This window comes from Diadema setosum, chromosome 15 (genome assembly GCF_964275005.1).
Source record: "Diadema setosum chromosome 15, eeDiaSeto1, whole genome shotgun sequence".
NCBI lineage: Eukaryota > Metazoa > Echinodermata > Echinoidea > Diadematoida > Diadematidae > Diadema > Diadema setosum.
The window spans coordinates 5,055,812-5,076,427 of NC_092699.1; positions in this window are offsets into that span (position 1 = coordinate 5,055,812).

The window sequence follows — 20,616 nt, forward strand, 5'->3', positions numbered from 1 at the left end:
GGGGGCGGTATATATATGACAACTCACACCATTGCTCAGCTAGACTTGAGATAAGTGGGATTCGAACTCGCGCCGGAACACAAGTCTTAAGACTGCGAGTCATACGCTAGGTGCCGACTGAGCCACCACGTCACCTTTCAAGGTCAATTATACAACTTTCCAGCTGGCAAGCGGTATTACTCTCCTCCTGTTCAAATTGGTATATGCCTTCTCCCCCTTGACAAGACAGCGCTACATCTTCAGTGAATGACGCAATGGTCGAAGCTTAGATTCCAGGGAATCGAGCTCCTCAGTCCAGGTCAGACCAGCATTCTAGGAGCAGTTAACTACATGCGATCATTCAAGTCCTATAATGGCAGTGTCTTATCAGAGTAGGTGAGGACAATCCAGCTGAAGGTTTTTTTTTTTCTTATCTTTTTTATTCTTTTTTTTTATCAAACGAAACTGTTTCTTTACTTAAGGCGTAAATTACTCGGGAAACTAAACACCTATTGATGTTGTGTGGGTTACTGATCCTAAAGAAAATTATTTAACATTTCTGCGCAGCAACAATGTGCAGTCCTCTGGCAAGAGATGGTGATGGCACCACTCAAACCTGAAAAATAAGATTGACAAATAAAGAACCGCCCTCATTCATCAGCGCACAGATCTACAAGAATAGATGGGACGGAAAACTCATCCTGAGCACCTGATCGAGACTGGAATATCCGACAGGAATTGTGATCTCACAACCCTTCAGCTCTCCAACAACTTGGATGCGATCTACGCAAAGATATCGTTATGTAGGATGACATAATGTTGAAAAACATTTTCTGAAAACAGTTTACAATCGCACGGATGAGCATAACATCACATTTTTGGTAGTATGCTTTTTTTAAATCCCTTTGATCTGAGGGAGTTACGGGTGAGTCCTGGTATTGGAAAGATAAAGGCCTTTCCAGCTCTTTCCTGTACAGCATATCTCTCTTCCAGAGCCCAACAGGCACCTACAGGGTGCGACATTACCTTAGACATGCTTTGATGTCGCATGCAAAATGCCTATAAGTAATATGGGTCAGCAAACTAGAGGTCACTGACACATTAACTACACAGATTTCATCCTGGACCTGAGCTCGACGGTATCGAGTCCGTTCATATGCAACGGGTAGAACACTTTAATAATCGTGCTCATGTGCAGCAAGGGCTGATGAGCAACAAGGTATATGGTGCAGCCAGCGTCAACGAGGGTAGGAATCATCTCGTCATAACGTGGGAGCAGATCATCAGAAATCACCCTATCTGCTCAAGCGGCGCTGTATCAGCATTTCGTAGATGAGTGCTGCTACAAGCGAGATGTATGTTGTAGCACGGTATTAATTGATGGTTATAAATTTGAAACAAAAAACAGAGAGCAATACGGAGGGGGAGTTGGATGTTATGTTCGTGAAGACATACCATACACAAGAAGATCTGATTTAGAACAAGATGATTTAGAAATTTTATGGATTGAACTGAAGCCTAGACATGAGACTAGCCTCTTAGTAGGTGTTATTTACAGACCACCTAACAGCTCTGTGTCTTTTTTTTTATGTATTGGAAAACCATCTTGATAATGTCACCTCTATTTCTGATAGAATTGTATTACTCGGGGACTTTAATTGTAACATGTTAACAGTCAATCCCCTGTCAAAGAAACTGAATAACTTGTGCAGATTGATGGGATTGCAACAACTAGTTCAAGAACCAACTCGAGTAACCCCGAATAGCACCACCTTAATTGATCTAATTTGTCTTTCAAATTCTTTTGGAGAATTATAATGTGGTGTTCAGTCAATAGGCATCAGTGACCATTCGTTGGTGTATGTGTTGTTAAAGGCTATATCTCCAAGAGTAACTCCTAAAATTTTTTGTTTTCGATCATTTAGAACTTTTGATGAAAACGCTTTTTTGTGTGATTTAGCGGATATAAATTGGAATGATGTGTTTCTGCCACAAGACGATGTAGACTCAAAACTGAAAAAAATTATATTTTTGTTCTCAAAGCTGTGTGATAAACACGCTCCGTATATAACAGTTCGTACAAAACTTAAAGGATCACCCTGGATAAATAGCCAATATCTGGAAATTGCCAGAGAAAGAGATTTTAATAAACGGAAATTTAACAGAACAAAGGATTTGAAGTATTGGGACCAATACAAGTATTTCAGAAACAAAGCTAACAATATGAATAAGAGGTTAAAGCGAGCATATTATTGTGATCAACTAAATGATGTTAGCAATGATCGAAAAAGGGGATGGAAATTTTTGAACGAATTATTACCTGATGAAAAGAAATTGAGTACAGTGTTAAATATTACGATAGAAGATGAATTAGTAACCGATCCCCATAAAATTGCAACTGAGTTTAATGTAATGTTTAGTAATGTAGGAACATGTGCTTGTGAAAGTAATTCTGATGAGACACAGACTAATTATTCTCGGTTATACAGTTTAAAACAGGCACAATCAAGATTTGTTTTTGAGGATATTTCTGTTGAATTTTCTTTGAAGGAACTGAGTAAGTTAGATTGTACTAAGGCTGTAGGTCTTGATGATCTGCATCCCAGACTATTGAAAATCAGTGCTCCTTTCATAGCTACGCCCTTAACCCACATCTTCAATCATTCAATTCAATCTGGTTATTTTCCATCGGACTTTAAACTTGCTAACATTGTTCCTATCCCGAAAAGTAAATCCTCCAACGACGTGAACAATTTCCGTCCAATATCCCTTTTATCCGTGGCTTCGAAAGTGTTTGAAAAGGCGATTCATTCACAGCTACTTAGTTACAACAACTTGTACTTGGACAAAGAAAAGCTTCTGTCTGATCGTCAGTCAGGCTTTAGACCAAAGCATTCAACTTGTACGTGCTTAACCGAGTTCTCCGACCTTATTTACGATAGCCTCGATAAAGGGCGATTGACAGGTGCCGTCTTTTTAGATCTAAAAAAGGCTTTCGACACTATCCCACACGATCTTCTATTAACGAAGCTGCATTGTTTTGGTATTAAAGAGGTGGAGTTGGCGTGGTTTGAATCTTATATAACAGGTAGACAACAATGTGTAACATTTAGGGGAGTGACGAGTGATTTTCTTCCAGTCTATGCGGGGGTTCCGCAGGGATCCATTTTAGGTCCCCTACTATTTTGTATGTATATCAATGATATAGCTTACCTTCCTCTTCACCCCCAAACAAATATATCCCTTTATGCAGATGATACTGCCGTCTTTTCCTCAGGGTTTGGCGTAAAGTCAGTGCAAAAACAGCTTCAAACAGATATACACGTGTTAAGTAAATGGTTTATGGAAAATAGAATGGTGGTTAATACAAACAAAACAAAAGTAATGTTATTTAAATCCCGAAAGAAAAAGAGTTTCTCTGAGTTAGAAATTACCATGAACGAGAGAAGACTTGAGAATGTTACGAAGTTTAAATACCTCGGTGTGACGGTCGACCAAAACCTCGACTGGTCTCCTCAGGTGAATGAAGTTATAAGAAAAGTTTCGTATGCTACAATGTGTATACGTAGAATCAAGTATCGCTTAACAAAAGATATGTTAATTCAATTATATTATTCTTTGATTCTCCCTCATATTGATTATTGTTGCACTGTATGGGGATCTTTAACTAAGAAGAACATTCATAGACTTCAAATATGTCAAAATAAATATTGTCGTATGGTATTAAATGCAGACTATAAAACATCAACAGTTAGCTTACTAGATACACTTAAATTGCAATCCATTGAAAAGAGATTAGAGTATCAGTATTGTATATTGGCCTATAGAATAGTTAATGATGCAACCCCATCTTATCTTTGTAAGCTTATATCCCGACGTAACGTTATATATTCTACTAGACATGTCCTAACAAATCAGTTATATTTACCTAAGCCAAAAACAGACAATAAGAAACGTTCCTTCTCATACTCCGCTTGTAAAATGTTCAGCTCACTTCCAATTTCCGTTCAATCATCCCCTTCATTACCAGTGTTCAATCTTTTGATTTAGTTATCACTTCATATGACCACCACTTGTATTATGTCGTATTATGTTTTCATTTCTTTTGTCTTGTTTTGTTTTCTATTTTGTATATATGTTACCCGATATTATTTGTAATTCGTTGATTTTGTAACCTTTGTATGTGATGCAGGGCTCCCTTGCAAAGCAGGCCATTGAGGCTCTGAACGGGACAACCCTGCTTTTAAAGAAAACATGAATAAATAAATAAATGAATACTGGAATCATGACAGCATGGGTCATGATGTGATCCCTGACTTCAGGGAGTGGAGTTCGAGTAAAGATGACACAGGTATATGACAATTACTATCGGCCACTCTCCGCAATGCTTCAGTACCAAATGTCATTCTCCTGCACTATACAGCTGTTGCAAGGCATGCTTTGGGAGGAGGAAAATGGAAATGAAAATGAAAAACAAATGAATTAAATGAATGAATAAATGAATGAATGAATGTGAAAATGCACAATGTAGAGCGGGTGTCAGACGAGCCATGATCAGTAGCTTGATATTGCTGCAAACTTAAATGGGGGGAGGGGGATTGAGGGCCTATCTGACGGTAGGAGACATTGTCGCAATGTCAGCGTGTGGAAGAAAATCATTTTTGCTGTCACAACCAACGCGATTTTCCAGGGCGACGTCCAAGACGTCTTTAAACAAAGGGACAACTTATTTGCTTGGAAGTCACGGGGATGTCGGCACGGCTTTTGCAGTCGCAGGGACTTATCAGAGACGTCTTTTCTCAGCGACTTCTCCATCTCGTTGCTATTAGGTTATTACGGGCCTCCGCAGATGCGGGGACATCTCGAAGATGTTGCAGACAAATTTAGTCCCCACGACATGGCCACAGTGACGGAGACTTCGCGGAGACGTCTCCGAGACAAGCTGGAAGCCGGAAATAGTCTCTGCAAAAATCGAAAATGTTCGATTCTCATGCGACTCCTGGAAATTGGGTTCGTCTCCAGGAGACGTGCGTCATAAGAGATGTTGCGGAGATAGTGTTGCAACCTATAGTCTTCAGACCAACGAGATACCAACTTATAAAGTCTTGTGATATCATACCCATTCGCGTCCAAGCACTTTGGATCGAATCTTAATAGACCCTATACGGTGTCATGAAAGTTGTACTATAGCATATCTAATCTGTACCCCGTTAAAGGTGTCACTGTGGCACCTGTGAAATATGCTTGTTCCGTACATGGCGTCACCAGGACCGTCATATTCTCTAAACGTCATATTTAGCTGTGGTGGCACATAAAATTTCCTATGAGGACTTTAGAATCGAGCTTTCTTACACAAGTTCGAAAATAGCAAATTGATGCTAACCTGATCTTCTAAAACCTCTCTTAAACACGACAGAATCATTTTTTTTTCATCCAGATTAGGAGTGATCTTCGTAAATATTATTCTACTGAATTTAAATCTGGATTATGGAAATCTACTGTGATTGAGGAGCCCTGAACTGCAACAGAAAAATAAAAACACCTCTCTTTTTAGTGGCAACTTCAAGGACGCTGGCACTATGTGTCCCCTTATTGCTAACCTATTGATTTATAAGTTGGCAAAAGGATTCTATTTCTCATATATAAGTATGTTTTTTATCGCATTCATTGCAATAATGAAGATGAAAATAATTATCCAATTATCAAATCTTGAAAATTATTTGAAAGGGCATTACCCATAATTCTAACTAGCTCTTTTGGCTGTCATTAAAGCGAATGCAAACATATCGAACTCCGCAAATATGACCAGTCGGTGAGGACCTTCCTCTTAGCGCCTGTAAAAATAAAAATAAATGGAATAGTTGCGACATGAACTACATGTCACATACATCCTAGCTTTGGACAGAACCTCACTTAAAAGCTTGTGTAGCTATAAATAGACCATAAGTGAAATGATGCAGGGAAAAAATTCACCGTTGAAGAGTGACCAAGTCTTCAAATTGAATTGTGAAATAAGGATTTGAGCAAGATCCTTAGAATCGTATTACTCTCAGAAAGGGGTTCTTATCATTATTCATGAGTGTATACCTATAGTGTTTGAAATCTTTAACACGAAAGCAGATATTTTGATGTTATTTGTGAGAAAGCCCACCCCTCCCTCTCCCACATCCCTCAACAACTGCAATTCTGTTAGTAATGCTAGCATTCCTGCTATATTTACTATAGGCAAGACATTTTTAAATTACCTATTGCGAATATAATGGTTTGACCTCAAATGGCCTTTAGGGTGACCTAAGAAAGAAAAGTTGACATCAGACCATAAAAAAAAAAACAACTTCAGAATCGAATTCCTCGAACCAGAAAACCTATATAGCTGACTTTTCACATCATTGTAAGACTTTTATGTTTTCAATTGCAAGTGACCTTTAAACCTAAAATTTTTTAGTTGTTATACTAGTCTGTAAACGTAGGTGGCAGCCATATTGGATTTTGAAAATATGCCGCCCCGGAGGGCACCCTTCACAAGAAATATGCCTTTTTTCAGCCGTCGACAACTGCAATTCTATCACCAAGGCTGGCATTCATGAAATATTGACCATGGGCAAGCCATTTTTAAATCACCTGTTATGAATACAATGGCTTGACCCCTAAATGACCTCTAGGTGACCTTATAAGGAAAAGTTGACTTCAGACCATAAAAAACACTTCAGATTTGAATTCCTTGACCCAGAAAACCTCAAAACCTGACTTTTTGAATGATTGTAACCCATTTATGTTTTCAATTGCAAGTGACCTTTAAACCTACATGGCGGCCATATTGGATTTTGCCAATATGTCCGCCCCAGAGGGCGCCCTTCTTGGCGCCCATCAAAAATCGAAATAGTATGGTTTGGGCTACATGTGTGCCTAATTTGGTGCTTTTGGAAGAATTTGAACCAAAAAGTCCCATGCCCCCCCCCCCCCCACTATAAGAGATAGAAAATACACGCATCACTTAAAAGGGGGATTTCAACTTCATAATGTGAAGGGAAAGGATGAAGTGACGTCAAAAGAGGGATGCAGTGCACTCCCGTTGAAATGAATACAGTTATAAAGAAATTTCGATACAACGGAATAAACATTCAGGTCCCAAAGTTATCGTCATTAAAACCTATGTTACAACATTCGCATACAACGAAAAAGTTATCGCGGAATTTTGGTAACTGCGAAATCTTTTCGGGACGCCATCGGACGAAAAACAGAAGAAATGACCTCCCATATGACGAAATGCGGATCGCTTACGAAAAAATAGTAAACAGCGGAACATTTACAAAGCGCCTGCATGGATGGACACTTTATAATCACTCTGCGTTCGCTCCGTTTCTGAGGAAAACTTTCAAAAAAAAAAATTCAAATGTTCGTTAATAGGAACATGAAATAATAAAGAGAGAAAAAGAGGTTTGCACATTATCCAAACTTGGAAATGACAAAGGTTATGTTGTCTTCATATAAAGAAATTTTCGGAACATAGAACCTCTCTCATTTTTTGATTAAGAAACCTTTGGAATAACAAACCAGCAGTGTAGGGTTTAAGTAGTTAGGCTGAAACTTTTAACTTCTACTGATACAATCTATTCATGACTTGTAACAACTTTCAAGGCAGTAGCACCATCTTTAAACAAGTGATTAGAGTTTAAAAGTTAGGAATGTGTAAAGAGTTAAAATACACAATACTGGAGCGTTAAGACTATATGTATGGTAATCTCTACAACATGGGATGTGGTTGTGTAGATTCTGTGTGTGTGGCTTGCAATGTATATGCCACTCGTGGAGATAGTCGCAGAGCAGATGGTTGACCGAAAGATTGTTCTATCGTTGGGGATATATTCTGCGGAGACTATGTCTGCTCTCATTGAATCCCTCTACATCAAAGTCTGTAAAAAGATATAAAACTCCTCCAGACAGGTGGATTTTCTGTCTCTTACAAGCACGTAGTATCCTTCTTCAAAACTAGCCCTTGTAGCTGTTTACAGTGCCAACAATTGCGAGCTACTAGTATATGCACCTGAGGTAATGCTTTTCTCTTGCTGATAGTGGGCTCTAGCTCTACTTGGGATTATCTGCATTGATGTTGTATGTGCGTGAAAGCGGCACTCGCCCTCATAATCAAAGGACTACCCCAAGATATCGCATCGATACCACTCATTCAAAACATCTCACACTCTGTTTTACTTTTTACTATCTTTGTATATCATGTGAACAACGTCAGTATTGGAGAGGACTATAGCAGCACTGCAGCTGATAAGGAGACTTTTTTGAAATTAGGTGCCACAAAACCAAGGGATGTGGAGTCACCTTCGACCCTGTCCCCCCCCCCCCTCCCGGCTTACAGCTGTCAATCTCTACCCTCTCCCCTTCCCAACCCAAGGAATAAAACGTGTTTTTTTTTTGTCGTCTTCTTAATATGTAAAGTGGTACTATATGGAGCTTAATTATGTGATTGACATCATTTTGCGTTAGGTTTTTTTTTTTACATTTAATACAGGAATTTGATAACCTTGCATTATCTTATCCAGCTGCAATGATATACCAAATCCCATCTACGATTTTCAGCTTTCAGAATATACATAATTATATATCCACTATAATGAACTAAATATATTAACGACATACGCCTAAGATGTAGCATCAAGAGGCAGTGATGTTATCATAAGTTTCAAATGTTACAATCATAACCATCATTAATGTTTAATCATCTGTGAACACTGGCCCGAGAAGTGGAAGGTATAAATCCTGGTCAAAGGAGCAAGGTGCTGTGGTGATCGAAATCTGAATGCATCCTAACTCTACTCTTGTGTCCATTGGCTACTAGGCTCAGTGGTAGGCACTATCCCAACTATTCAGGGATGGAAAGGAGAAGACATCCGCCTGCCGTGTGACATCCAGGAGGATCCTTTTGCTGTGTACTGGGTGAAGGAGAGAACTTCTGTGCATCAAACGGAGAAGGCTACATTCTTGGACGGGGTTTTTGAGTCCAGAGAAAAACGCTTCAACATGGACAAAAACTTCAGCCTCATCATCAGCGACGTGGAGGTGGCGGATGAGGGTCGCTACCTTTGTCAAGTGGCGGTGATGAATCGTGACTCTTTCAGGAATTCCACCCTCCTAACAGTTAACTGTAAGTAGTACTTCATCATTGTAAGACCCTACACCATGTACACCTTGAATAATGTTGGTACATGTATATGAAGCAGCATCCTAGTTTCCAACGGAGTAAGGTTCATCAGAAAGGTAATCGATGATGTGTCTCCTCACCATAGTGATCTCACATTACCTGACACTGTCACTCCCGTTGAGTAACGCCGTAGAAATGTCCTTTTAAATCTCATGTAATATTCATTTCGCATTATTTGCATGGTAAATATAAACTTTGCTACAGAACTTGGTGACTTAGTTTGAATTGAAAGCTTTGTCTATTGCTGTAGGATGGGTACTGGTACTCTCACCATGCTGCAACCTTCTCAAGACAGTCATTTGATGTACAGTGTACTTGGAATAATACACTTTTATGTTACCACCTCCCCCCCCCCATGTAATCAATAGTCTTTAGTTAAAAGTCTTATTATGATTTTTAAATGACGAATACAGAAATTATTGAAGTATGGAAAAGTGTTGACCTCCTCTCCTGCAAGTTTCTTAATTGAATGATTATTTGTGGGGACATACAGCTGCTATATAGAGAGTGTATATCTCTCTGTATCACTGTGTAATGATGCAGAACTTATTTGTATAATATGCCAAGGCGGTACTAGTCATCTAGTGCGGTTCTACTGTATGTGCACCTATGTGTATTTTTACAATACTGGAAAATTTGAACATAAAATATTAAAAATATCCCGAAGCTTCATATACCAAGTGGAGGTGTGTGCTTTTTAATTGCTTTTGTCCGTGGAAGAGATTGAAAATACTAGATCAAAACAATCGTGATTTTCTTTGCTGTGGTACATTGTGATCCAGTGAAAATGTGTTGCTATAGTTACTGTGAGTCTGTAATATAAAATTGTGCAGGACAAACGTTTAACAGTGGCATGTGTTGCTTTTGTAGCAGTGCATTTCATATGCCCCCTAAAATCAGGAAAAAATTGCAGATCGAATTTAAACGCAATTAAAGTCAAATTTGATACACTTGTACTTGCTGAACTTGACATTGCTTGATGTAAAGTAAGTTTTGCTGGGCACATTTATATGACTAAAATTAAATTGTGTTGCCATGTAACAGTCCATTATGGCCCGTAAATCCTAAAGGAAAAGACTTGCAGATTGAAATTCTCCAGTTTATAAGGGTGCACGTCACGAGACAGAGACCCACGAGTCACACAGCCCACAAGTCATACAGCTCACAAGTCATACAACCCACGAGTCATACAGCTCACAAGTCATACAGCCCATGGGTCCGACACTAGGCCAACAAGGCCCACGAGACCGACACATTACGCGCCGTGTTGTATCTGTCGAACTCGTGGACTGTTTTTACCTATAGTGTCGAAGTCATGGGCTTTATTCGCCTAGTGTCGAACTCATGGGCTGTATGACTCGTGAGCTGTATGACTCATGGACATGATTTCAATGTAGAACTCGTGGGCTGTATGACTCGTTGGTGTCGGTCTAGTGAGATGACCCCGTTTATAAGCGATTCAGAAGATATTTGATTTGGCACACATGATTTGAACGTAGAGTTCTTTTTTAGAGTTCTTTTTAGTTCTTTTTTTTTGTTCAATGAAACCATGTATTGGAAAGGTATCATATAAATCTGTCAGTATTATGTACAATTACTGCTTATTATTCTAGTTGGTGTATTGTTTAATCCTCTGTGTACTTATCACCTTCAGTAATATTTCTAGTTTTAGACACCAAGGGTGACTTGTACAAATACTACATGCAGTGAGAAGCCATCAGTTTGTCTACTTTTTTCCCCAATACTATCCTGTTTATTTTGATTCCCTGCAAATGTACTCGAGAAGTATGCAATATATAAAAAAGATTTGAATTTGTATCGTTTGCCTGTTAAAGCTATCTGTAGTTACTCATGAGCATATAACGCATGTCTAATACCATAGGGGTCAAACCTAATCTTTTATATAACATGAAAAAATAATTATGACACCGTAGAGTTGGATTAAGGCCTTTCACATTATTATCTCAAATTGGGGATTGAAACTTCTCTGGTTTGAAGAACTCTTCGCACAATGACATCTTTGAGTACAAGAAACAGCCCAGATAATGTAAATTTGTCAGTGCTGCTTGTGTGTCCATATCAATGTAGACCTACATTAATGCTGACTTTTATTTATAGCAATTCTATCTTTAATAGCGTCAACCCTGTCTTCAAATCTTGCACCGAAAATCACCTCATGGAGTTCTATCACATGCAGAGTGAAACATAAAAATGTTAATCTTGCTTTTAAATACTTACCGTGTACATAATTGACATAAATGCGGACCTACCACTGCATGAACATTCGAGTTTAAAGTTTGAGATTATTTATGACAACATGTAAAAGAAAGTTTGAAGACATAATGGTAATTTAACACTACACTTTTGTGTTAACTTTAACATTGATGCATAGCACACGTAATTGTCTAAAAAAATCACATCGAATATATGATAACATCTATGATTATGTAATCAAAAACTTTTTATCCAAACAGAACTTCATTAAACATAGAATTGATAGATAATATACACAATTAGATTGCTAAAAGAACTACAAGATAGCACATGTGTTATTCAGGAATAGCTTTAAACTTTCTGGTTATCCATTTCTAAGAGCTTCCTAAAGGGATAAAGGGTTTGATTTTGAATGCAACTTGTCATATAATTCTTTGTTTCTGTAGCGATTGCGTCTAAACATGCAATCAAGGAATGCGACGAGAAGACCGAGTCCTATCAAAGCTGGTGTAAATTCCCCTCCAACACCTCATCCTTTAACCTTACGTGTGTCGTCAGTGGATTCAAGCCTAACATCTCCATGCAATGGACCAATGGTTCAGGACAGATACTGGATTCCACAATTTCACAACAGACGACCCTATCTGACGGCACATATGAGAGGTTTGAGATAATCACTGTTTCAGTCAAGCGTGAGATGGAGCAATCCTTTATGTGCAGTGCTACTGGAGACTCATTGAATGGGACGTCAACAACAGAAATCATCATTCCGGGAATAGTGGATCTCCTGAAAGGTAATTGTGATACCAAACGATGTTTGGGTCATGTAGATCTAGTTCTGCTCCTTGAAAACACGTCTTCGTAATGATGGAAAAAAGGATACTGGAATGTGTTTTTTTTTTTTTTTTTGGGGGGGGGGGGGTGGGATCATAGGACGATTTAATCTGATAGGGTGTTTAATTCATGAGTTGATGTAACACATAGTTTCCAATTTACTTGTACCCTAGCGTATTTAAACGCTGTCAAGAGACGTGTGGTGTGTTGATTTGCCTATAGTTAATACACACCTCACCAGGTCAAAATGTTAGGTCAAAATGAGTATGTTTGTACCAATTTGTATTCGGACAACTTGTTTGGCATTTCAGACAAAAAGGAGATACAATATTTATAAAGCTGCCGATCTCAAAGGATGCAATGTTCAGCAGAGATTTTTTTTTTCACAATTTCACGACACTGTTCAGTTTAGTCCCACTGAATTGTTGGCACATGAAATGATACCTTTTCCATTTTCTTTGGCTGTTCTTCCTCTCATTTTTTAAATATATTATCTGGGCATTCACATACTTGTAAATATGTATTTGATAATATTTGTATGTATTGACATAAAACATAGAATTATTTCATGTATTGAATCATGGAAGCCTTTGTTATGTTTTATACTTGAAATAAATGATTTGAATTTTGACCTTTATTTACTTCATTCAATATTCTCAAAACCCACTTCTGAATGAATAATCTGTTTACTTAAAACTCTATTGATTGTCAGGAAAACATGATTCATCGCTCACTGTTGGACTTGTGGTTGGTCTGCTGCTAGTTGGGGTTATCGTTATCCGGCTGGTGATTTTTAGAAAGCGTGTACGAAATTGCTCTGCAGGCTGCCTACGACGAAAAGGTCTGGATTTGTTTTGTTTTGTTTTTTTTTTCAGTTAATCGGTGATAACTTAAGTGGAAGGAATGAAGGTTTGGCTATTAAGACCTATTGGAAATTGAGATTAGAATCACAATATTGACTATCTTTAAAATATGCACATCTTAAATGTGTTGTTTACTATTTGGAGCAGTGATTTAAAAATGTGTGCGATACCACATTTTTTTATGCATATGTGTAGTTCAGTTGTATCACAAAACATCCTATTAAGTAAAAGTTTGGAAATAATGCGCAAAATGTAAGGAAACATCTCTATTTTTCCTCAATAAACCATAACTATAGACGGTTTAGTCTAGAAACATTTTTATCATAAGTATTGTTCATATTTTGTATACGTAACAACACTAAAAGAGATGGTTTAGTATTGGTGGAGGTGAATATTGGGCTTTTAATCTTTTGCAAGATACCAAGAAACAATGATACAGAACATACCATTCTAAGAGAATTAGATCAGATGAAAATCTGCTTTGCAGATAATAAATGGTGGGCCACTCCTTTTAGGCTCTTTCATATCTCACGAGAGGTTTCTTATTATTTTACCAAAAATTATTAGAATCCTGAAGATAGGGCTCAACCAAAACTATACAATCCCTCATTGTTTATACTGATTCAAAGTTTTACATTGGTTTTTTCTTTCCTTAACTCTTTTTAGGAACATAAATAATGTTTTTAATTATGGACATTGTTCTTTCAAGAAGTATACTTGGTGTGGACTTTGAAATTCTATGGTAATAGAATATGCAATGATAAGGGGGATAATTGTCACATAGGCGATACATAATATACGTGTATCATAAAGCTGTAGAGGAAACAATTGATCAATTTACGCATTCCATAAAAAAGACATAAATCAATGTAAGTGTAAACATATGGACCTGTATCACTAAATCCACAAGAGGTGACTGTGCAGAAGTTATGAGTGAAGAAAAACTCATCATTCTGAAAAAGGGGATTCTCAGTCAACCCTTATGATAAAAGAGACTTCTAGATGATTTGCAGAGTTTGGCATTTAAACACCTATCAGTTGGTTGTGCTAGGTAGATTTTTTTTTTTCTAAATTTATATTGCCCTACTTTGGTAAAAGGAAGCAGGTGACATTGTTGTGGATATTGACTTTTTTATTGATTTGGCATATTTGAAGCATGCTTTATTTAACTGCAAAATCCAAAAGTTACAATTTTGGCCCATTTCTGAGATATTCGGGTGGTAAAAGGAAGCAAGTGCACAAAATTACATTAAAAAAATTGGCAAAAGGAAGCAAGTTACAACCTCAGGATATATGATTGTCACTTGCTTCCCTTTGCCAAATCATTTATATTCGCACACAATATAAAATACTTTGGCAAAAGGGAGCAAGTAACATCCTTATGATATGATTGTCACTTGCTTCCTTTTGTCATTTTTTTAATGTTTGCTACAAATCTATAATACTTTGGGAAAAGGAAGCAAGTGACATCCATATGATATGATTGTCACTTGCTTCATTTTGCCAGTTTTTGTCGAGCCCACCGGAGGTGCACCGGAGGTGAGGGGAGACTAAGGGATCGCCTGCGGCGTCTGTCCGTCCGTCGTCCGTCCGTCCGTCGTCTGTCCGTAATGCTACAAAAACTTCAATAAGTCTTTACTCTGGGCTTCAATTGCAATCAAACTTCGAGGGAAGAAGGGTCATTCAAATTTTCACATTTTACCATGAAGGTCACCTCAAGGTCAAAGCTCATAGGCAGGGGTCAATGAACTTTTAGAGCCCAATGTTAAGTTTTTATGGCGCGTTTCTATAATGGGTCATAACTTTTGATCAATAGGTCCGTTTGTGACTAAACTTGGATGGTAGATGTCCCTTGGGAAGTGGATGATCACCACAAGGTCAAAGGTCACAAGCAGGGGTCAACGAACTTTTAGAGCCCAATGTTAAGTTTTTATGGGGCGTTTCTATTATGGGTCATAACTTTTGATCAATAGGTCCGTTTGTGACCAAAATCGGATGGTAGATGTCCCTTGGTGAGTGGATGGTCACCACAAGGTTAAAGTTCAAAGGCAGGGGTCAACGAACTTTAAGGGCCCAATATTAAGTTTTTATGGCACGTTTCTTTTTTCGCCATAAATTTTTATCGTTTTATATGTCTTTTTATCTGTTATATCTCTTTTTTATCTGTTATATCCCATTCGCGTATAATTTCTTGTACGCGAATGGGTGAGACACATTATGGCACTTGCCTTGTTTGTGTTTGCTAGAAATCTGTAATACTTTGGCAAAAGAGGTAAGTAACATACTCATGATTGTCGCTTGCTTCCTTTTGCCAGATTTTTAACGTTTCCTACAAATCTATAATACTTTGGCAAAAGGAAGCAAGTTACTTAATAATGAGTTTCTATGGGAATATCAAAATTCTTCGAATTGTCATAAATGCATCGCCATATGACTTGCACGAATGCCAACATTTTTTCTCGTCACAAATTTTCATGTTGAAGGGCGTACCCAAAAACATATTTTCTTCATTTATAGCATGTGTACTCGATGTCACTTGCTTCCTATTGCAAAAGCAGTGCAATATAGTGACTGCCATGAGAAATGAGAACTACTGTGGAATATTTTTAAAGTTTCTCTAGGACTTTTCTGCACACTATGTCATTCATGTGTGAATAACAAAGATAACAAACACACAAAATAAAAATGAATGGGCCAACAGCAAACCTGTTTTAAAACGAAAAGTACTTTTTTCATGAGGGAAGAAAAAAAAAACAACCAGCGTGGTAGGTTGAAATTAATTTGTGTATGTATACTACGGGGAGATATGGTACATATACCAGAAATAAAATAGAGGTTTGTGAGAGATAAGGAGATGCGAAATGCTCAACGATTCATTTCATAAATGTGAAGCATGACGAATCCTTCGGTGAAAATCTTATAGTGGTGTGAAATCAGAGTAGTGTGGAAACTTTCGCACATTTCTCGCAACCAGAAACGATTACGAAAATAAAAGCACACAAAATTTGTGTGTGTCATTGTACTGCAAGTTATGTCATTATGATAGACTTTGATATTGCCGAGAAAGATGTAATACTAGTAATATCAAACTTCCCTCCACAAGCAAATTACTTAAACAGTGAAAAATATGAAACAAACAGGGAAACCTGGGACAAAATGAAAAGAAATGTATTTTTTTTTATTGAATTTGTCTCCCCCCCCCCCCCTTGGAAACAGAAATGGAAACAAGGCAGGCACCCGGAGAAGAGATGGTGGCGTTACAAGTGACAGAGGATGAGGTTTGAGGACTGTTTTGTCCTAATATTAAACGTTCTAAAGTTATTCCTCTTCTGCCGTGCAGCTTCTGCTGTTGGAAAAGAAAGAGGCTTAAAAGTGAGATTGCTGGTCCCCCACAAACATCTCTAAAATGTGTCAATAACTACTGGTCTTTCCTGTACAAAATGAGGATTGCCATTGCAATTTGTCTCCCAAATGCCTTTGAGACAACACCGTAATGATTACAAAATGCATATTATGAAGTGTTGCATGTGCCGCCTGATGCAGGAAACGGGTACCCGTACTTAACAGACAATGTCTCCCAAAACGATTTTGGAAACTAAGACCTCACAAAAAAAAAAATGGTGGCTGCTTTTATTGTTTGATTTGTGAAATTGTATTACAAGTTAAGATGAAAATGCTTTACAAACACGACTTTTATACTCTGTTTCTACATTAAAGTCCCTACCGTGGGGGGGGGGGGGAGTATCACCCTTCCACACCTTCTCCCCGCTCCTCGCTTCGCTCCCTCGCCGAGGATCTGACATCGTCATGTAAATGTGCCCCCGTCTAGATTTTGCCAACCCCCCCCCCCCCCGAAAAAAAGTGTTCCGACGCTCCTTTAGATAAGCCTACAGGACTGTTCACTAAAGCAAAGTCAAGTGGATGCCAATATATGCTGTAACAATCCAAATCGTAACTGTAAGCAAACATAATCTAGCCACCACCTGTCTGCTATGACCACTTACCCATTGCAATCACACTGGAATCAAAAGAAAGTAAACTAGTTAACCATACGCCACGCACAACATATTTCAACAATTACTGCATTGTCGCACGCAACTGCAGCAGTGCCACCAGCTTAATCCAGTCAAAGAATAGTTGGGTTAATAGCTCCTTGGTTATAGCTTAGAGTGGCTGTATATATGTATATATATATATATATATATATATATATATATATATATATACATATATAGCAATAATAAAGTCACAACAGAGGAATGCAGGGAATGCATTAATAGCCAATCTTGATTTAATGAATAATCCGAATTTTCGAGGATCCTTCCTCTTCTTCAGGGATGACAGTGCGAATATTCACACTGTCATCCCTGAAGAAGAGGAAGGATCCTCGAAAATTCGGATTATTCATTAAATCAAGATTGGCTATTAATGCATTCCCTGCATTCCTTTGTTGTGACTTTATTATTGCTATTTCTAGTACTGCCAATACGCGGAACTATATATTATATACACACAAAATACTGCTTTAACGTGTTTCCGGCTAATAAGGTAACCAGTGATTGCTTGCAGGGTTGGGGTGATTTTTTCACAAAAAACAGTTAATAACTGTGCAGAATGTATTTTGTAGATATTTGCATAGATTTGCAGTAGTACTGGTCATGCTTGTACATGTAGTCATATGGGATATTGAAAATATCGACTACCATGGCTATCACATCAAACTTTTATACAATGACCACCTGTCTATAAGAGGGTCACATTTCCGTGTCCTTTGAGCAGCCTAGACAGACTTGAATATATGTAGGACTATACAGTACGATCTGAAAGCAAGTAGGTTACAACCTGCATTGATCTTTGCAGAGTGAAATGCAGGTAGAGATCGAGCCGATTCCATCGACAGAACCCCTTCATCCAGAAGAGTCCATTGAGAGAAACAGACTGATGGACGTCGATGTACATGAAGCCAACACTAGTGTGGAGAACAGTGAAGACAAAATGCCTGCAGGCATGGCAGCTCCCTTTGCCCAGAAAGGTGAGTCTGTGAGCAGCTCCACTGTCTCAGGTACGAGTATCTCTTGACATAAAAGTTTGTGCCTGTCGATGCCCACTGCCAACATATCATTATTTTGCGCATACAAGGGAGATTAATGTAAGACCCAGTAATGAAATGAGTGTAGCAGATTAAAATAACCTACATTTACGACATCGGTGACGAACTCAATGATCATCTTATTGATTGGTCCAGCAGCAGCTCTATTCTAATGACCAGAGGCTTCGACGATTTTAATGATTATTTCATGAGAAAAACGTTCTGAGTATTTGTTTTATTTGTGTACTTTGTGTATTGCTTCGTTCATTCCTGCTTTTTTCATTCGCGCACGCATACGCACAACATCCCATAGCAACAGCATCAAAAACATAGACCAACAACCACAGGGAGTATACAATAAAGAAGAAAATGATGGAAGAAAAGTAGTATTTGAATTATGTTACATGAGAAATATACAGGAAAGACTTCCCCTCCCTTTTTTTAAGAGGGGGGTGGGTGTGATACACTGTACTGGCACTCACTATTACTATGCCATTGAAGAGAGACAAAGCACCTAAATAAAGGAATCGTATCAAATCTTCTTTTGTAGAACCAGAACTGTTAAAGCTAAGTTAGCGCTAAAGAGAAAGTACACTGGTGACTGTAGGCCTGCAGTTCATTTTTTTTTTTCACGAAGGATCAGAGGATGGCCTTGTGGAGGAGATCAACATTTTCACCTTTTCACTTCCATGAAATTTGAATGATCAACATAATATATCGTCACAAGGCAGGCATTATCACTGGAGAGACAGAATATGTACATGTACACATACACCCCGACCCCAGAACCCTCAAATTAAATTCAAATTCTTCACACAAAACAAAACAAACAAAACAAACAAAACTAAACAAAACAAAGCTCCTGAAATCAGAAATACCATGAGCAAAACATTGAATGGTAACATAACGTGGGCTATATTTAGATGGTTTATTCATCAAGTCGAACGAAAATATCCATGTAACTATAGAGCGTATGCACTTCTGACATTAATAAACCAGGTATGGCAAAATCTTCGAGTATTTTTATGCCGGAGGCATTATGTTTTTGGGTTGTCCGTCCTTCCGTCCGTCCGTCCGTCCGTCCGTAATGAATTTTGTGGACAGCGTAACTAAAAAACCGTTTGAGGTATCATAATGGAACTTGGCATGTCGGTATATTAGGGGGTTAAGTTGTGCCTATCAAATTGTGGGTGCACATGCTCAAGGTCAAAGGTCAAAAGGTCAAGGTCAAATGCTCAAAATTTCACGATTTCTCCCATATCTATGTAATGCCTGAAGATATTTTCTTGAAACGTAGTGTATACGTGCATTACCAAATAAGATTCTTAGGTGAAATTTTGGGGTCATGAGGTCAAAGGTCAAAGGTCAAGCAAAAATTTTAAAATTTTACTTTATTCTCCGTATCGTGGAAACGGTTCTAGGTATCTTCATGGAACATGTATATATGCATGTACTGACTGGCGGTGACTATCTACGGAATTTGGGGTTTATGGGATCAAAGGTCAGGGGTCAAAGGTCAAGGGCAACACTTCAAAATATGACTATTTCCCTCATTTATGCAATGCCAGCAGGATTATTAATTTTTCTTTAACTTGGTGTATGCATGATTGTATAATCCAACTGATTTTATTGAAATATTAAGAATTATTTGTGCTTTTTAAAAAAAGTTATTCTGTCAGTCATGATGAAATCAGCACCCACTTACTTAAGCAGATTATAGATAGTATTTTGTCTCCCTTAGTCCATATCTTTAATATATCTCTTTCTTCTGGTATTTTGCCAAGTTCCTTCAAAATTGCTATAGTAATACCGATTTATTAAAAAAAGATGATCCCACATGTGTAACTAATTACCGTCCCATTTCCATTCTCTCTAGTTTCTCCAAAATACTCGAGAGAATTGTTTATGATAGGCTGTATGGATTTTTATGTCAGAATGATTTCTTCAATCCTGATCAATTCGGTTTCCGAACTAATCATTCTACTGATCACGCGCTAATGCAGTTATTTGATAGAGTATCGAATGCCTTGGCAGATCGTAAACATGTAATTGGTATATTTATGGATCTGAGCAAGGCATTCGATACTCTTGACCACAAAATATTAGTATATAAGCTACGACATTACGGGGTTCGGGGTACTGCACTTACATGGTTTGAAAACTATTTGTTATGTAGAAAACAATTTGTTTCCTTTGATTCAGTATCCTCCAATACATTACCTGTAACATGTGGAGTTCCCCAGGGTTCAATCTTAGGGCCGTGAATGTTTTTAATCTGCATTAATGATATTTCAAAGGCATCATCTATGTTACATTATATATTATTTGCCGATGATACAAATGTGTTTTACTCACACTCTGATCTTAACCACCTAGTTGCTACTTTGAATAATGAATTACCGAAATTATCTACATGGTTTAAA